Raw genomic sequence first — 7,471 nt, 5'->3', positions numbered from 1 at the left:
CTATACATTTTATTTTATATATAAACTACTAATCTAAAAAATATTATTATATATATTGGCCATAAGACTAGAAATTATTATTATATCTATTGACTGCAAACTTATAAATTATTATTATGAATTAAATTGAATTCTAAATCAATTTATTTTTAAATAATAATTCAATCCCCATAGTTCCTTAAGGATAGACCACAACATAGTACTGTTCAACTAAAAAAAACTCTCACACATAATTAAAGTGAACTTTATCAGTTTGTGATGAATATATAAAAATAAAATAATCCATACTAAATAACAATGATTTATTATAAAATTATATATTGATTATACACTTATAAATACATAAAATTTTCATTATTAAACATTAATGATTATTATATCTTAAATAATAATCATTATATTTATTGAATGGAAATGTGCTCTTTAATTTGGTATGGTAAAGATGTTGTAATGTTTTGTTTACTATTTTGATTTGATCAAAATAAAACAAAGACTACATAGTAGCTAGTACTTGTCCCTTAGTTTAAATATAGCTTAATTAAATGAAAAAAATAATAAAGACAAAGTTTTCATCACAAAAATAAAACCACTAATAAAATGTTGTATTGTTGAATGTCATTACCAAAAAATAAGAAATACAATTCACTGATATTGTTTATATTAACATATATACATATTTTTTAATGTTTTTAATATAATAATAAGCCATCTTTAAAAAACTATAATTTATGAAGAACAAAAAAAAAAAAAATTAAATAAAAATGAAATAAAACTAAAAACAAAAAATTAATAACTAACATAAATGGAAGTTACTAAAGAGTCCATAATAAGACCTCAACCAATCACCTTACAAATAAATAAATTTAAATAATAATAAAAAATAACAAAAGTTGAATTCCCAATGTTAAACTATGGATAAGCGGCATAATGTTTTGATCAAAGACAAACTATAATGTTTTGGTCAAAGACAAACTAATATGCAGTTAAAGCAAAACTGAATGAGTAATAATTATAATTATAATTAATAATTAAACAAGTCTAAATGCATCTCAACTCTAGGTCTACAAAGTGTCAATATAGATCAAATCAAGATGCAAACCTCTTTTGGATTTCAACAACATAAATTCTTAGGAAAACCAAAGATGGCAATTAATGGCCTTAAAAAACAGAACCTTGCATGATTTCTTTTTTCTAGAAATTATAGAGTTGTGATTAAAGTTGACAATAAATGGAGTAGTATTTAAGTGCGACTTTTGGAGTTTCTGGAGGATTTTTAGGCAGAATTCGATGAAAAAATTTGTGGTCAAATCTTGTTTTGTGTTGTTTAAACTAGTTTTTTGACTGCATATATGGATTCAACACCCTCATAAATCCTTGCGCCACTTCAATTTTGAAGAGTTCACCTATCAAACTTGTGATTTCAAAGAATCCCTGTCGGATTCTACACAAATTAGATTAGAAAATAAACCGGAAGTTTTTCCAAAAAGTCTCACTTAAAGACTATTCGACAATAAATTTTCTTCTAACAAAATTGGTTGCTTGCACATTTTACAAATTATGGGATAGGTAGAGTAGGTTCAAATTGAGGACTAAACATATGGAATATGTAGTGGTAGATTACAACCACAAAGAGGATGTCAAAGGTATGAATATCAACTTAGCTAATGTAAAATTAGGGTGAACCTATTAGAGTTGGTTGAAATCGTCAGGAGTTTGAAGAGGGAAGTGCAGAGTTGCAGAACAAACAATGGAAGGAACATAAGAGCCAAGGACGAGCATAATCAAATTAATGCTCAATTACTACAAAGTCTAAATAATTTTCCAAGGCAAATCCATAAAGAGTTCAACATAGGACATGCAATAAGTGCAGAGCATATAGAAAGAATATTACAACTTTCATGAAAGGATAGATGACTATATCAAGTATAGGCACTTAAGAAATTCTAGTAGGCATTATCATTCACCCAAACATTCAGTTAGAACAAACCATACATTCTCAGATTCAGAGAGTAATTTAAGTTTGTGCCCCATTAAGTATCAATGAAGAATGTCTAAGATGGAAAGTTTGCAAGGGGAACTCAATAAGCTTAAGCCACCTACAGTTGATGAAGAGAATAGAAAATGTGAAGATGTTGAAGCATGGTTATTGGGCATGAGGAAGTATTTTCAATTGCACAATTACTCATCAAACCTTGTAGTGAGAATTTCCATTTATCATCTTTAGGGGAAGGCTTCCATGTGGTGGGACTAGTTGAAGCAAGTCAAGTATCTTGATGAAAAAAGAGTTCCATGGAAGTATTGTAACCCCAACAACAGTTGTCAAAACATTATTATGATAAGAAGACACAAGAATTCTTTGAAATCGATCTTGAAAACATGATCAGGAAGGAGTATGATAAGAAATTATTAAAGTTTTTGAGGTATGTTGGTTTCATCAAGATTAAAAGGTCAAAATTTGGAGAGTGTTTCTAAGTGGACTTCCATCATTCTACAGTGGTAAAATTCAATTTTATGATCCTGAGACTTTGGAAAAAGTCTGAAGAAAAGATAATATTTTGTACAAACAAAATAAGGGAAGGTCAAATTTTCAAAAGATATGGGATGATAATAAGAAAGGTAATATGTGATAGAGGAAGAAGGGATTCAAGCCAACATTCTGCTTGAATATCCCTCAAGCATACCAACAATAGCCCTCAAGCACAACAACAAGGAAAAGCAACACAAAGTGAACCAAAATTCTACATTATTTGAGGAAAAGGATAAGACAACAACCCACTAAGTGTTGAGGTTGTGAAGGAGACTTCATGTACAAGGATTGTCCTCACAAGAGATAGAGAATGAGAATTGTTTAAAACACCTGAAACGCTGATATAGTGGAAGACATGGGTAGAGATATGCCAAGGATCTATGTAGCCTTGGAAAACATGCAAACAAACTATCAATCTCACATGATTAAAGTAGAAGGTAAGGTTGATAATTCTCCAATAGCCAATTTATTTAAATCAAAAGATAACCCAATGGTTGTACAAGAATCATGTTGTCCTATGTTGTTACAATAAAGCATCACTTGTCTTGATGAGTAAGGGTATCAAAGAAAAGTTTCAGGGATTCCAAGGCTTGTATCCATCAAAGACGTTTCAAACATTCAATTGAATTTAAAAGAGTTTTATGAAAATGTGCTAGATTTATGTAGCCATTATGAAAGAACCATCCAAGGATAAGGTGTCAAATCCTGATGATTATGTAGTCCTAAATGAGTATGAATATGTGTGTGGGGATATACCAAGGTTTCCACCAAAAAGGAACAATGATTTAGTCACTGATTTGATGCCTAAAGTTTCCTTAATGCCGAAGACTACTTATAGGATGAGCACACCAAAAGCAAAAGGAATTGCAAAAGTAGTTTGAATAACTTTAAAAAAGGGGGTACATATGCCCAAGTGTATCACCTTTGGGTGCCTCTATGCTATTTGTCAAGAAATAGGATAGAAATTGTAGGTTTTGCATTGATTTCAAATAGTTGAATAAGGTCACTAAAAAAAATAAGTATCAATTGACAAGGATTGATGATATATTTGACCTATTGAAAGGGGTGAGGATATTTTCCAAGATTGGCTTGAGGTTATTATAAGATTAGGTGAGAACAAAGGAAGAGGATACTAGTAAGACAACACTGAAGAGAAGGTATGGTTAATATGAGTTTATAGTGGAACCATTTAAGTTGTCAAATGAAATAACCACCTTCATGTGTATGATGAATGGAGTGTTTAGAGAGTGCCTAGAGAAGTTTGAGATTGATTTCTTAAATGACATTCTTATCTACTCAAAGCCATAGGAGGAACACAAAAAACACTTGAGATTGATGCCTCAAGAATTGAATGAGCATCAACTGTATGCCAAGTTGAGAAAGTGCTCATTTAATCAAAGATAAATCCATTATTTGGGTCACATTATCTTAGAGGAGGGCATAACAATAGACCTGTAAAATATTAATGAAATAAGAGAATGGCCAACACCAAAGATCATTTCGGAGATCATATTTTTAATGGGATGTGCAAGTTATTATAGGAGGTTTGTTGAAGGCTTCTCAAAGTTTGCACACCTAATCACTTATTTTCAAAATAAGGGTGTGAAGTTTGAATAGAATTCCAAATGTGAAAAAAGAATCAAAATTTAAAGGACATATTAACAAATGCACAAATCAAGTTGAATATTTTTGATCTAGAGAAGGAGTTCATAGTGTGCACTAATGCATGCCAAGAAGGGCTTGGTGGAGTCCTCACACAAAATGGGCATCCAGTATGCTATGAGTCAAGGAAGTTAAAAAAAAAATATTAAATGAAATTTGTCATACATGACTATGAGTCAAGGAAGTTAAAAAAAAAGATTAAATGAAATTTGTCATACATGACTTAGATTTGGTAGCCATGATTCATTCTTTGAAAACATGGGGGAATTATCTCATGTGTAGAAAATTTGAGTTAAGAACAAGCCACAATAATCTAAAATATTTGTTTGAACAACCAACACTAAATGTTAAACAAAATAAATGGTTAGAATTCCTCGATGAGTATGATTTTGATACAAGGCATATCAAAATAAAATAAAATAAAGTCGCTAATGTTCTTAGTAGGAGAATGCATAAGATGCATACTAAAATCATAATTATGTACATGTTTGATTTTTAGACATAATTTTGGTAGGTGCAAATTCAAATCAATATTGTTTGTAGGTAAAGGAAGCATTACAACAAGGTAATATATAACCAATATATAACAATTATGAGGTAAAAGAGAATGGATTTCTCATGCACAAGGGCAAGTTACATGTCCTTAAATTTCAAGAGTTAAATTTTTTAGTGTCGAAATGTTATGTAACCATATCATGAAAACAAAACAAAAGGAAGATCAATGACTTGAAAATAAGCCTCTTCAAGGGGGAAAACTCCTTTTACATCACATAAATGAACAATTCTTGGATGATATAAATGACAAGGCTTCCTTGGTATATATAGGAGTCTAAATGGTCACAATATAATAAGGGCCTACATAACAATAATAACGTAAGGGCACAACAATGACAATAGTGGGCTTCTATTGGGCACACCAATAACAATATGGGGGCTACATTAGTATTATAGGGACCTAACATGCCCCTCTCTTTCAAAAACATGTTGTCCTCAACGCTTGAGTAGTTATGGATGCTTCTGTATAAAATACTCTTCCTCCCATGTGGAATCTTTAGCGAGTAAGTTCTTCCACATAATGAGATATTCTGAAATTGATTGATTCTGTAGTTGTTGGGTTCTTTTTTCCTGTGACTGCTTCAAGCTCCAATATGATTTTTCCTTCCTCATCAAGTTTTGGAAATATTTTTTGAACTGGAAGCTTGTCACTTATAACATTCTTTAAGCATGAAACATGGAAAACTGGGTGTACTCATGAAGATGTTGACAACTCCAATTTGTATGTTGTAGTACCAATATTTTGCAATTCCTTATAAAGACCATAGTACTTCGGTGATAAATTATAGTCCTTCTTAGCTTTCTTGAGGGACATTTGTTTGTATGGTTTTAGTTGTAAAAATACTCAACCGCCTACGTCAAAACTTCTTTGACTGCGATGTTGATCTATTTCTCAAAGTTATCAAATCTCAACAAAACCTATCTCAAGTCGAATAGCTCATCATTCTAAATCTAATGGTGTGAAAGAAACCTCAATCTACCACCATATGCGAAATTTATTGTCATTTGAATTTTTTTCCCAACAATAATTTTTTTTACAGGTGTACCTTAGGCTGCCATGTTGTGGTCCCATAGGCCACCACGTCTGCATCAGTACAGACCCACTTGGGCCAATCATATCGTGACACTTGGCATGCCCATACTAGTTAGGAGAGGCCCAATCCAGGGATATTGCATGGCCAATCATTAGGTGCCATGTGACACCCTAGGATTAGCCAATCAACCCTTACCAAACCTGGCAGGGCAACTCGTAGTAAGTTAGATTGGTGGATTGGCTATTTTGGAGGTAGTTATGCCAATTATGGCAGATAGGTGGTGCAACAGGAGAGATTGACCAAGTTTGTTGAAGGATGGGTTGGTGGGCCACCATTCTAGTGGACCCACTAAACCTCAAACAAATTTGGCAGCAAAATTCCAAATGGGCGGGCTTGTCGTTATTTTTAAAAAATATGTTGACCACTAGTCATGGGGTTTGAACCCCCAACCTACAAGACCGATAGTGAAATAATATGGGCGGGGTAACTTTTGGGCCAATGGCTCCATTGTTTATTTTTCCTGAGCCATCGTTATTTAAACTCCCTACGTCATTTAAATAAACAGAGGTCGGCTGACGGAACCAACATTGTGGAACAATGTGCGAAACCCACCTTCAGAACCTCAACTAGGGCACAACTTACGAGGAGGATCCAAGGGAATATTCCACTAGAATATTTCAAGAATATTCCCGTACAAAATGTGCATGGAATCTTTAGATTCTCCGAGGGGCAAAATTTGCAGGTTAAAGAATATAGTTAACTTTATACTCAAATTTCTCAGAATTTTGAGAGGATTTCACTAGTGTAGATTGTTTTTCCATTTGAGCAACCCATTTTCAGGTCACTCCTAGAATTGGTGGTATAAGATATATTTTTTCCATGTACTCCTTTGATTTTTGCTGAGATGAATGAAGAGGCCTCCCCACTATTGAAGCAAGGCTTGAAGACGTAGTTCACACTAGACGAAATTTCTTATCAAATTTTTGTGTTCCTTATCTTGATGGTTTCATTTATGTTTCCTCCTCTTTAAGTCTTTGTACATGTAGTTTTTCATACTCTTTTACATTCAATTATGTATAGATCGATGAAGTAAGGATCTTAGATCAAGTTTGGTATCAGAGCGGTCTTCTTGTTGATGTGAATTACGAGTGTGTATGATAACCAAGGGCAAGCTAAAAAAGGGTGAAGCTAAAATTAAGTCCTTTGATCTAGAGATTGGACGTGTAATTCAACGAAGGAAAATGGTAGATGATGATGTTCATACCAAGAATGAGCAAGCTTTTTGTAAAGGTTTCTGCACCATGGAAAATAAGGTAGATAAATTGTTTGTAGATTATGAGAGGAAATTGATCAAGAAGGCAAAGAAGAAGGAAGCTAAAGTAGAGGAGAATGCTTCAGTAAATAAGGAAAATGGAGGAGAACCTCCTGAACCTCCACCTCCATATTCTAGTGAAAGCCCCACTTCTTCATCATCTCATTCTCATCATTCTAACATACAACATAAAAATGCCTATAATATATATATATATATATATATATATATATATATATATATATATATATATATATATATATATATATATATATATAGTTGGATGTAAAGTTTGACTTGCCTATGTTTAACAAAGGATCCGATGCAAAAAAGCTAAATAATTAGATCAGACATATTGAAGTGTATTTTCGGATTCAACAG

Source organism: Pinus tabuliformis, chromosome 2_2 (assembly GCF_031772625.1).
Source record: "Pinus tabuliformis cultivar Carrire ecotype Pingquan chromosome 2_2, CPIR1, whole genome shotgun sequence".
Classification (NCBI taxonomy): domain Eukaryota; kingdom Viridiplantae; phylum Streptophyta; class Pinopsida; order Pinales; family Pinaceae; genus Pinus; species Pinus tabuliformis.
Note: the sequence above shows the minus strand (reverse complement) of the source record.